Source organism: Ixodes scapularis, unplaced genomic scaffold (assembly GCF_016920785.2).
Source record: "Ixodes scapularis isolate PalLabHiFi unplaced genomic scaffold, ASM1692078v2 ptg006385l_1__unscaffolded, whole genome shotgun sequence".
In the NCBI taxonomy this organism is placed as follows: domain Eukaryota; kingdom Metazoa; phylum Arthropoda; class Arachnida; order Ixodida; family Ixodidae; genus Ixodes; species Ixodes scapularis.
The window spans coordinates 37816-50625 of NW_024610479.1; positions in this window are offsets into that span (position 1 = coordinate 37816).

Genomic DNA, 12810 nt, shown 5'->3' on the forward strand with positions numbered 1-12810 from the left:
AGTTTGATGGTGTGTTTAAAAAGCACAGTAGAAGCTAGGAGCCATCGCAGTCCGAAACTAACGCCGTCAAAGTTGACAATCTGACAGTGCTCATATGCCCATGGTTTGGTCAATCGTTGAAAGCTGACCACAGCGACGCTTTTGGTGGCGCAAATGCAACCGAAGTGCATCAAATAAAAAGAAAGATTAATCGCGCGCATTCTATTCATCCTTGCTTCCTCTTCCACTTAATGACACGCGTAAAATATCGATCCGATGTGTTTCGGTCGCATTCATGATTCGTAGCCTAGGTCCGCCCGTGTATGGTGCCCCGACCCGGGTTAGCCAATCAAGCCAAGCCTAACGTACATCGTCACGGCGGTCGTCGTGTGACTATGCAGTTTTAACGCTGCTTGGTTGACTTCATCGGATCGTATACCGTCGGCTGGGGTCGGACTTGACGGAAACGAAGTACAGACCTTTCCAATAATCACCCTCTTCGTGCTGCCATCTTCGTTTACTGCGCCTTTGAAGCCGTTTTGAACGCGCGCAGTAGCTCTCATTGAGAGCCACTGAGAGCAGTAGCTCTCAGTAGCTCCCAAGAAATGGGGGGACCCAAGCGCAACAAGGTTGGCGTCGACGGCTTATAGAATAAGAGTTTCGCAACGCAGAGCAGCTCCCTTACGTTGCTCGCTGGCAGCGCGAATGCACGTTAAACTTGTGCGGTTAGCAGGAACATTTTGTTTATAAATAATAGTTAAGGTGAGTTCCAATCAAAGCCAGCTAAAACAGGAGACAATCTAAAATCAGTATAAATGTTGTTGGCTGCATTCAGCCGAAACAATCCAATCCGTACTGCTCTATGATGGCGCTCGTTCTCTGATTGTTTTGGGCGTTCATGTGCGCTTTCACCATCTATCGCCGAAGATGTATGCAACTCTTCATGATACTTTGTCAGCAAAACCAACTTCTCAAACGATCTTCGTAGACGTACGGACGCTTTAAACACGAGCCAGATTACAGCCGCCATTGCTAACCTTCTCTCGCCTACCGAGATACCGAGTCATTGAAACGGGCGTTGAGGAGCCTCCAGAAAGGCTAATGATAGTACTTAAAATGGCAATAACCAGGCCTTGTATGATATTGATAAAGAAAATTAAACGAAATAAGAGAAAAACAGAAACTGAAGGTCGGTAATAGCGCGGCGCGCATGAACAACTGTTTTAATGCCTCGGTTAATTACACCCTCCGCCTGTCTGCCTGCCTACCTCTCTTTCTGTTTGCCTGCCTATCTAACTACGTGTGCATGTGAATGTGCACGGACGCATAGTTCTTTTTGCTTTTGTTCTGTATGTTTTATTTGGCGCGTCAGACGAAAACCCCGGCTAGATCACCGCGTGTGGTAATAGCCCTGCAAGGAGGTTTAGCATTACACCTGTTGGTCCTCTGACTTCATGAACATGCAATATGACTTCATTGGGTTTAACATGGCAGGCGTGAAGCGACCCAAGCAGCACAATTCACCGGCTCAAGCTTGAGCCTGCTTGGGCAGCCGGGGAAAGTTTCCCTGGCCCAAGCACCGTTTCGCTCCAAGGGGCAAGCTAGCGCCAGCCTGGCTAGCCGGCCCGGCAGTTCAGTGGGGGTTCCTTGTACAGCCAAGCTTGGCTAAACGGTGTAAAACAAGCCTGGGCCAGGCTGGCAGTTCAGTGGTCAGCCAAGCTTGGCAAAACGGTCTAAATGCATCCTGGGCCACACTGGCAGTTCAGTGGTCAGTCAAGCTTGGCAAAACGGTGTAAATGCAGTGTGGGCCAGGGTGGGAGTTCTCTGGTCATTCAATCTTGGCTATGCGGGGAATTTACAGACTTCTCCCAAGGAAGTCTCTGTTGTCATTCAACGGATGTTTTTGTGGCATAAGATATAGTCAGACATCTCCAATTTTTGGTGCTGTGTGCACAAAAAAACTGGTTGCTACCTTGTTCCGGATTTAGTGACCCACGATTAATGGAGCTGCTCCAGTAATTTTCTCAGAATACTTAAACAATAAAATGAAAGTTGAAAACATGTGCGAGCTGCTGTATTTATTGTGCAGTTGGCATGCAAATGAAGCTGCAAAATCAAGTCAAGTTTGATACAGTGGTTTTTTATTTCATGTTCACTACATGGTGCTAGCTTATGCCCCGAGTCCCACTACAGCGACAAACAGAAACAAATGACGACAAGTCTCAAACCTCAGTCTTTCGCGATTTGACAGGCTTTGTGGAATAAAGGAGGCTATGCTTAAAAACAAGCATCATGCACGCGAGGGTATCTTTGACAGGCTTAGAATCACTCATGCTTATTTCACGAGCACCGAACGAATAAACGCCTGCCAAAGGTACCATCACGGGCATGCTGAATGGGTTAGAGGCTTGTAGCTGTCGTTTGTTTCTGTTTGTCGCTCTCGTGTCCCACTAGAGTGACAAAGGCTGGTTGCTGGTCGAGTATCTGCTGCCTGGCAACTGGGCTTCACAGCTAGTAGGTGGCTCTGCCGATTCGAGTACTTATGACAGCAGTTGTCCATGGTTCACCCCATGGCCACTTCATGGCTGTGACGTAGAGCTGGATAGCAGCACCTGGAGAAGGAATAAGATAACCAGTGATGCATGTTTAGTAAATATGTTTTACATGAACCATGCTCCTAATTAAATTATAACACAGCAGAAAGGCCACCCAAAAGGTCTTGGTGGTATGTTCAGTCTCCTTCAATATAAAAGACGTACTAAAAGCGCGTGGCCGTGATGGCCGTAGGCGCTATGTGCGGTCCACGAGATTCTGTTCTGCCTCGAGGAAAGGACGCTCACTCGGGGCTGAACTGGTCCTGAACTTGTTAACCGTTTTTGGTTTAGGTTTAGTCTAAAAGTTTGCTTTATCGGCATTGCGCCCAGAGATGTGATCATGGAGGCTCGAAGTAAGCATGCTCATTATTGTTTTGTTATCAGTTGTTTCTGGTGTAAAATTTGAAAACAGGCACAAATATTAACGTTACACCTGAGTCTCATATTTGAAAAATAAAATGTCTTGAAGAGTGGAATCATTAATCAGAAGGATGGCATGGACCATGCTATTTAAAAGTGAAAATAATTGCCTTGACTCGGGCCAGTTTCTCTCGGACAGCCATTTCAGAATTAGTTGCTGTGACATAATGTGAATGAACTGCTCTCCACCGTCAACCCGAAAACTGATAAGTGTGCATTGCGCTTTAGCTGAGCACTACGCGAGTTCCCCCTTGGGTAGATTGGGATCTCCCAGAGCACACACAGTGCCCCCACCAGTCACTGCCTCGGCCAGGCGCTCCCACTGGGTCTTTCATACTGCAGGAGAATACAGAACGCAGGAACTACAGAATTTGACAGTGACAAGCATGATTTCCCTCCATTTGTAGAATACTACTGTCAGTAAATGCAAAATAAAAGCCAGTTAAAGCACCTCAATGTGAACACCACATATAACATACCGTACTGTGGAAGGTTGCTCAGATCGTTTGAAAGCAGACTGAATTGCCGCAAGGGAATTTTCTTGTTTTTCTTGATAGTAAAACCAAGCCATAAGTACAACTTCACTGTAAAGACAATGTTTTCTATCTGCTTTTCTTTAAATGCATAGAAGTACTTTTTGGTATTTATGTTACCTACCTCTAAAAAGACGAAGGACCAGTAAAAGGAAACACACAGACACAGTTATGTACAAAACAAGCGTGTTGGTAAGAGTAACTACACATGAGGAAGATACATAGAGAGGGGGGGGACGGACGGACGGACAACTTTGTTGTCCGTCCCCCCTTTCTATGCATCTTCCTCATGTTTAATCACAAACACAGCACTGTGTCTTTCCTTTTACTGGTCCATCTTTTTTGCACTGTTTTAACCCATTCAATATGGCCATCAACCAACTTGCCCAACTTTACACCTTGCTACCTCTAAAATTGCAATATAAAGTGGTCTCAACTTCCACTGACAGCCCTGAAGCTATAAACCCACAAAAAACCGAATTCCCTAGTAATTAAAACAACACAAAAGAAAATCAGATCAGAAAAACATTCAGTCTGATTTGATTATATTGAATCAATAAATACAATGAATGTGAGCAAGAATTCTTGTGAAAATGTATTATAAACTTTCAATGTAAAATGGGATGAGAGTCCTACTAAAGCAACCAAGAGGAACAACCGACCCCAACACGACTTAAATACATTCAGCATGCACACGAAGATACCTTTGGCAGGCTTCCCATTTTTCGAGGCTCATGAAGTAAGCACAAGTTATTGCAAGAATGCCAAATGATATCTTTGTATGCATGCTGCATGGTCTTGGGGCTTAAGATGGCAAGTTGGCTATTCATCACTGAATAATACGCCAAAAAAACAGAGACACAACAAAGGAAGATCTGGACAGGACACGGCATAACCTTCAACTGAATGGTTCATATAAAAAAACAGAAATACATATAGACCCTTTCAGGCAACATTTCATGGGTGCGCCGCTGCCACCTTGACGTCACGTGATCCTGCCGCCATAGCCGACCTTCAGTTTCTCGCAGTTGCTCCGCGTTGTGTGCGGCACCGGCCACCACCGAAACTTTGTTCTCGAGTTCTTTTACGTTCTATGTTGAATCGTGTGTTTGCTTTAGGTCCTTTTGATATTTCGGGCTTTCATTTAATCATTTGATATCTACATTTTAACATCGCTCTTGTATTTTCTTATTTATAGAATGGAATCGGACAGCGAATGGATCGACGATAAAAGATTATGGCCTAGGCTTCAGAAACCATTAAGTTCATCACATTTTGTTTTTATCACTAATAAGGGCAGTCAACACCATTGCGACACATAAAAATTTCAACTGACGCTGTAAGGCTATCGCAGTCGTGCTTCTTGCTGCATGTGCGAACTTCAGACATTGTTTCCGTAAGTAAAAGCCGAACTGCATGTAAGTGCTCAAGCGAGCGGCGAGACGAGCAACGGCGACAACGATGAGTCAGCGACGAAGATTTCTTACTGTCGCCCGTTGCATCGCTCGGTTTTTGGATTTCTAGAAAACGTCGCTTATCGTCTTGGTCGCTTGCGTGCGGTTTGCCTCGTCGTGCGACTGATTGAGCGAAAGCGAAGCGAGTCGCTTGGCTCCTTGCTCTCCAAACCACTTGCATGCGGTTTTCTAGAAATCCAAAAGCCGAGCGCCGCGACGGGTGGCAGTGTGAAACTTTCGTTGCTGACTCGTCGTTGTCGCTCGTCTCGTCGCTCGCTAGAGCGCTTACATGCGGTTCGGCTTTTATCTATGGAAACAATGTCTAAAAGCACGCACATGCACCGAAAAGCATGACTGCGATAGCCTCACTGCCAAAAAGCTGGGGGATTTGCGTGCCAAACCAACGACGGGCATCTTGAGATAGCCTCACTGCGTCAGTTGAAATTTTCATATGTCGCACAGGTGTTGACTGCCCTTTATTAGCGACAAAAACAAAAGAATGTGATGAACTTACATGTTCTCTGAAGCCTAGGCCATGATCTTGTATCGTGATCCATTCGCTGTCAGATTCCATTCTATAAATAAGAAAATACATCTATAATAAAACATAGGTATCAAATGATTAAATGAAGGCCTGAAATATCAAAGACCTAAAGAAAACACTCGGCTTCAACGCGGGACGTAAAAGAACACAAAAACAAAGCTCCGGTGGTGACCGGTGCAGCACACAATGCGGAGCAACGGGGACAAAATGAAGGTCAGCTATGGCAGCCCGTTAAGCACGCCGACTGGTGGCAGCTCGAGTAACTGACTCCCTAAAAGCATCTATACAGATAAAAAACTGACACCTGCTGGCAGAACACTGCAAGGTCAAAATGCACTTCCTCAGAAACCAGTGCCACTAGTCCCACAGAGAGTGAAATTCTGTCAGACAATGACACTAAGGGTGCACCTCAGACAAGAGTTGTTACCCTGGTATTTTATCCAGAAGGTCACCTAGCAATTCACTGTGTCCATTGTGAGTGCAAGTCCAACTTAGAAAAAGACTAGTGTCATGGGCTGCTACAAGACAAAAAACAAAGAGGAAAATTCACAATGCCTTCTTGATGAAATCCTAGAATAACAACTCATGTGAGCACACCCTCATTACTAACATATGACAAAGAATTCCACGGTCTGCAGAGCCAATGACGCTCGTTTCTGGGGGAGTGTGTTCAGACGTCGCATCAGCCCACTTCACATGGCGTAATTTCGCTTGCAAATTTACACCTGTGACATCAGGCACTGCAGCTTCCCCCATGCCTATATTTCGCTGAGTGAGTGACGTCACAACAGCAAACTCGCAAGTAAAATCACACCATGCGAATCAGGTTTACAGTGTTCTGACAGCATGTGTCACTTCCTATCAGTAGATATATTTTTTTTACCAAAGTAAACTATTCAGTTAAAAGTTAAGACGTGTCCTGCCCAGATCTTCCTTCATTTCGTCTGCGTTTTTTGGCGTATTATCCAGTCTTGAGGCATATCAGTGTCAGGTGTTTTTCTTTGTCGCTCTAGTAGGACTCGGGCAGGGTGGGTAAACAGTCATGTCTCAATAATATGGATACTCTGCTATATAAAAAACGTTTTCGGGGACCAACCGGGTAAATACCTGCATTTTGTCCTGTTATTATGCACAGCTCACATTATGGACGCCTCTGGGTAGGAACGGAGGTGTCCATTTGCATGAGACATCACTGTCAAATTCCCTAGTGTTGAAATTAATGACTGCATGCTCTGAAGCCACGTAGCAGGCTTCTCCACTGAACACTAATGCGTAGTGGTGGCATGGCAGATGTTTGTGGCTGCAGAACACACCGCAGGCAAATGATATCCAATGTGGACAATCATGGATATTTGACATTAGAATCAACCAACAAATAGGCCTACATGTTGCTGTCACAGAATTGAACGATTTTTTTTCATCGTTAGCTTCCGTTTTGTGTAAGATGCACGAGTGCCGAAAACACGAGCTCGGAAGAGAAGACAAAGAAAAAAAGAAGGAAGGCGGAAGCTGCGTAGAGCTAGGTTTCAGTGGTTGGAAAAACAAGCAAGGCTTAGTGGTGTGGGAGGTCGAACCCCGAAGAAGGCTTTGTCAAGATGGTTGGTGGGCCCTGAGCAAGCTTCGACAACGTGCATGTGCTTGTGAGCGAGCGCTGTTCGGCACTATAACCACCCAAGCCACCACAAGTTCTTGACTCCGACTGGTGCCGCAAGGGACTGGGACCACCACCGACATCTTGCGATTATGATTCGACTTTCCTCATACGAAATGTATGGCGTCTTTGATTTGGCTTCTGTTCCCTCTTTGTTACGCTTTCGAAGCTTTTGTGATTTTCTTGCCGCTGCTACGAAGAGCAAAAGGCTTCCAAGATATGTTCTTTTCCTTTATTTTCATTTTTTTACGTCCGTTTGTGCGTCCTGTGCACCTTTTCTTTAATTTTAAATTTCATTACTAATAAATAGTGTTTCGAAATGCCAGGTACAAGTCACTCTCAATTCCTACCGCCTCTAAGGAATCCATCACCTAGGTCTGGCCCTAGCACCTGGACAGCGGTCCAATTCAGATTACAAGTTGGTTTGTTTATGGCATCTTTTCCAACCGAACCTGTGACAAACTGGCATCCATTACAGGACTTGAACCTGACACAAGTTTGTCACAGGTTCGATTGAAAAAGATCCCATAAAAACAAACTTGTAATTTGAATTGGACCGCTGTCCAGGTGCTAGGGCCAAACCTAGGCGATGGACTTCCTGAGAGGCGGTAGGAACTGAGAGTGAGTCGAGCCTGGCGTTACGGAACACTATTTAATAGTAATGAAATTCAAAAGTAAAGAAAAGGTGCACAGCACGTGCACACAGTCGTAAAAAAAAACGAAATAAATAAAGGAATAGAATGTATCTTGCAAGCGTTCCACTCTTCATAACCGCGGAAGGAAAAACACAAAAACTTTGAAAGCATAACAAAAGGAACAGAAGCCAAATCAAAGATGCCATACATTTAGAGGAGGAGGAGAGTCCAATCATGGTCCCAAGATGTCGGTGGTGGCTTGGGTGCTTGCAGCGCCACACAGTGCTCACTCACAAGCACAGGCACATTGTCTAAGACTTGCTCGGGGCTCACCAACAGTCTTGACGAAGCCTTGCTCGAGGTTCGACCACCCAAACCCACGAAGCCCTTGCTTCGCGTTCCACCACAACCACACCGTGCGCGGGTTCCACCTTCTTTCTTCTTGATCCCTTCCTCTGAGCTTGTGCTTTCGGCACTCGCACATTTTGCTCAAAACGGAAACCAGTAAAAAGAGTACAAAAACCACTGAATTCTGTGAGAGTTGTTATGACTGTGAGTGTCTAGAGGGCAAAGTTGACATTTGCAACAAAACTTGAAATAATAAGGCATGTGGAGAGGGAGACAAAGGTTTGTGTCACTGGAGCCCACAAGATCTTTGTAAACTACTCAAGAAACGGTGTGACATAAAAGCGTGACAAAAGACATTCTGATGCACGGCATATTAAGACATCGAGAAACCACTACAGAGGTGGTTTAGAGATGTCGGGGCAAGCAACATTCCTATATTGGGACAAATCTTCTAAAGGAATGTGAAAAACTCCTTTTACTCTTGAAGTGAAGAATCTTCTAAAAGAATGTGTATGTGATGGGACTATTGTGCTGGCAGTGCCAGCGTCGAAAGAAAAAGTCAATGGCTCAACAATCAATTGAAGCCAAGTATGAAACCAGAAATAGTTAAATGCCTTGCCTAGGAAATTGGCCTGCAGTGGCAAAAGCATCCCTGGCAAGCGATTCACAGTTCGCATGGAAGCTAACAGAACAAGGCCCAGATATCAGAGCTTTTGAAAACCAACACGGATGGCACCACAAAAATGTACCCTTAGTGATGGGAAAGTTTAGAATGCCAAATAGTATGAGCTGTTGTAGTAAAACCATCATATACGTATGAAACATGAAATCATGGATGACTCGGGATCTCTTTGGCTGGGTCTTTGGTGGCTCGTGGACTGGGAAGCCGAGTTTGTGGATAAGCGTCCCAGCGTGTGCTTACTTGGTGACATGTGCCACTTAACACTATCCAGTTCTATTCTAGCAGCCAAACACGACATCCAAGCTGCATCCGTTAGACCAAGGCATAATTCAATGGTAGTCTAGATTGTGTTTACCATTTATAAATTTCCAGGCACGTCTGCAATTTAGCACATCCAGAGGCTTTCAGAGACAGTCACAAGAGCCAGCAGCTTGCTTGGGCAGCTCACTGTCAGCCACTCTGTTCTTCCATGCACCGTGCCACCTCCATGAGCTCCCACTGAAAAACAAAAGAAACAGAATCGGAAATTATACTTGCAATAAGAACATCTCAGCAGCAGAGGCTACGTTATGGTGCCTGGAATGCGCCTCAAACTGGTTCGTTTCATGCTGTTGGATGTTGCAATCCTGGCATGCTGTTGGATGTTGCAATCCTGGCAGTTGGTCGTACAACTTCTGGCAAAAAATATATGAGCAAACGCAGCCGTCATTGTCCTCGCAACATTCAAAATCCTGGCTGACAAAGCTTCCATGGACTGTCAAGCTGAGGGATACCCTCTCTCCCCCCCTCCCTTTTCCAGCAGAAACTACCTCAACTGCCATGATGTTCACAGCCCGGAAAAGATCCCCTAGAAGTTTATTCAGGAGCAACTAGGGTAGCTATAGAGACGAGCTCTCGCACTATGAAGCCATTCCACAAATCTGCCATAAGCAGCAGCAGTTCATTGAGAGTATAGAAGTTTTCCTTGTAAATACATCTCGAGATGAAGTTGCATCTCTGGATTCTACCAAGACTCTAGTTTCCAGCAAAGATTTACGTTGGCTGGCCGGCCGAGTTGCTGAGTAGGAGGAAGGTGCATCTGCCACACCACACGAATCTTTTGCTTACATTCAGAGAAAGGAAGGCTGAACTTCCCTGATCGATACTGATTAGGCTGAAAATCTTGAGACTTTTCCAATTGCCGAATTCCTCAACAATACCAATTTTTCAGCTCATAGACACCCTGCACAGGGTTGAGTTAGGTACTAATGGTCATTAACAACTCATGAATTACTGTACACATATGCTGTAACTATACTAAAGCCCAACTTATTCTAGTAACACACAACACTATAAAACTACCAAAAAACACCGAGCATGCACCCGTGGCAGAGTAAGCGCTCTAACCCCTACTTTTGAAACATATCACCTCATCTAAGGACATATTAAAGCCTATTCCTCTATTTTAAGCAAGTTAAAAAAATATATGAAAGAGACATCAAGCGTCCTGTCCCCATGGGCGTTTATCTCCAGGACTGGCAGACAGAATGGGGATAGAACGAGTAGAACAGCAAAGCAGGAGAGGAATAGGAGGGGCGGAATCGAAAAGAGCTAGAAAGTGATATACTTGGGGACAACATTCTGTGGCAATGGAGCTAAAGCTAGAGAGCCAAAGGACACCATTTCACTGCATAGCTGAATATAGTTCAACCATAATAATTTGCTGGGTGGAACGTAACCAATTAAAATATATGTAAAATTGTTCTGTTTAGCTTTGACTTTAGAATGTTAGCATAACATTAGCCAGGATGTGCCAAACCTAGAGCATTTCCTATTTAGCTATTTTGTGTTTTCTTGGTTTAAATTCACCCTAGGTTTTCTAGCTCCCTGCAAAATTAAAATGGCATCTTTATCGTGCGCATCTTTGGGCATCATCAGTGTGGTGTATTGTAGCCACACTCTGTGAGCTCGCCTCTTTGTTTGACATGTAAGATTTTTACGAAGTTTGGCAACCAAGAAATCTTAAAACAAACCAAGCAAGTGGTGTGCAACGTGTATGACAAATGGGACAGTGGGAACCGGGACTCCTAGTTATTTCCGTATGCCGGTTGGCAAGCAAGCTCACTGGTGTGTGTGAGCAGGGGTGGGGACTGAGCTCAGGACCCCTGGGTTCTGCAGCGCAATCCTCGCTACACATATTCTGAGCTGTGGTGTGCCAGCGGCCCCCTAGGGCCAGCCATAACTGAATGCGATCCAAATGGAATGCGACTTCGCGTCGTGGAGTGTGCATGCTTCTATTTCTGTATATTCCTCCCGCGCAATAGTTTTTCAGCACCAGAAGAGTTTACAGATAACTGACCACAAAACGCGGCAGCACTCATGAAATTTGTTCATGTGGCAATTTGGGTCAGGTGGTTCATGATCATTGACTAGCGCCAAAAAAATAGACAGGGTCAAGAAGTTGCCACTGGCACACTCGCAACTAACATTATTGAAAAAAAAAACAATCTGTTACATTGCTGTGAAAAATGTCAATCATGATTACAACCAATGTAGACCTCTATCAAGAAATTAATATTCTTTTGCTGATAAGGTTATGGATGTGTCACTTGTACAATTCGTGCCTTCGGCTATAATCTCAAACACCTCGTGTAGCTTTCTAGACATTTTATCTGAGTATCTGGCCGAAAATTTGGTGTCACTAAATGATGGAAAACAAGGGCAGCAGCTGATGTGTGTGGTCGCTGCAGCAGCGGCCCTTGGAAAAGACAAATGCAAAACTAAACACTGCAAAAAATTCACAGAATGCACGACCAAAGTTGTGTACGAAATCCCAATGTCATATGGTTCTGTGTACACAGGTCAGAAGGCCTATGTATTAATGATCGCGCCCACGAACACGAGGTGGCCACACAAGCGACTTCCATCACGACATCTGGCCACACTGCAGACGCTGCTTTTGCTCCCAGTCGTTTAAGGACACCAAATTTTTGGCCAGATACCCCGATAAAGAATCTAGAGAGCTACACCAGGCGTTTAAGATTAAAGCCAAAGGCACCAGGTGTACAAGTGACAGATCCATAACCTTATCGGCAAGAGAATTAATTTTTTGATAGAAGGTTGCACCAGTTGTAGTCATGACTGAGGTTTTTCACAGCTATATAAGAAATTTTGTTTTTAATAAATGTTAGTTGCCGGTACGCCAGTGTTCACGTCAAATTTTTGTCTAGGTATATTTCCGGCGCTTATCTACTATCATGAAGTTCGCAGCTTTTCCTGATTCGACACTGCCTATCTTCGTTAGCTGAGAGACAAATTCTAGTAGATTGACCCCGGTGAAATCTACCTTGCAAGTCTGTCCGAGTGTTTCAGTCAAAGTGTTGGCTTACGTTTAAAAACGGGTTAGCCTTCAGAAATAGATCTGAACATGCCTGCATGCTCGGCGATCGCGGTTCAGGTCCCTCAACCGCAATCCTCGTACAAAAACATGCACTGAAGCAACTGCGTGGCTGACACGCCAAACCCTAACTAAAACCAAAACCAAAAAAAAAACTATTTGGTGCACTAACACAGAGCCATTATCACTGCCTGCCTCCCCCCTCCCTAGCTTTCTCTTCATTGCCAAAGAAAGTTGTGCCGAAAAAAAGATGGGTTGCTTTTTTGTTCTAACTCGGAAGAATAAATTTAAGGCTTTATAACAAAAACAAGCAAATGCGTAAGCAACCATTCTTTAGAATGTTAATTTGCAATAAAGAAAAAAGAAAACAGACGGTTTGTTTTTACGTGTTTGCACAGTCAACTAGCTTTGCAAATGGCAGCCGTTTGTAATTCCGTGGTCAGACCAAGGGACCACCCGACCATGTACACCTTTGCTTTATTACCTACCCTATCCCCCAGCTCTCCATGGTCATTGCCAATTTAGAGTGGGCAATTGCTCGGTATATTACAGTTTGTAATGGTGTTATTTGTTTAGGAAAACAAAATGTCAGAT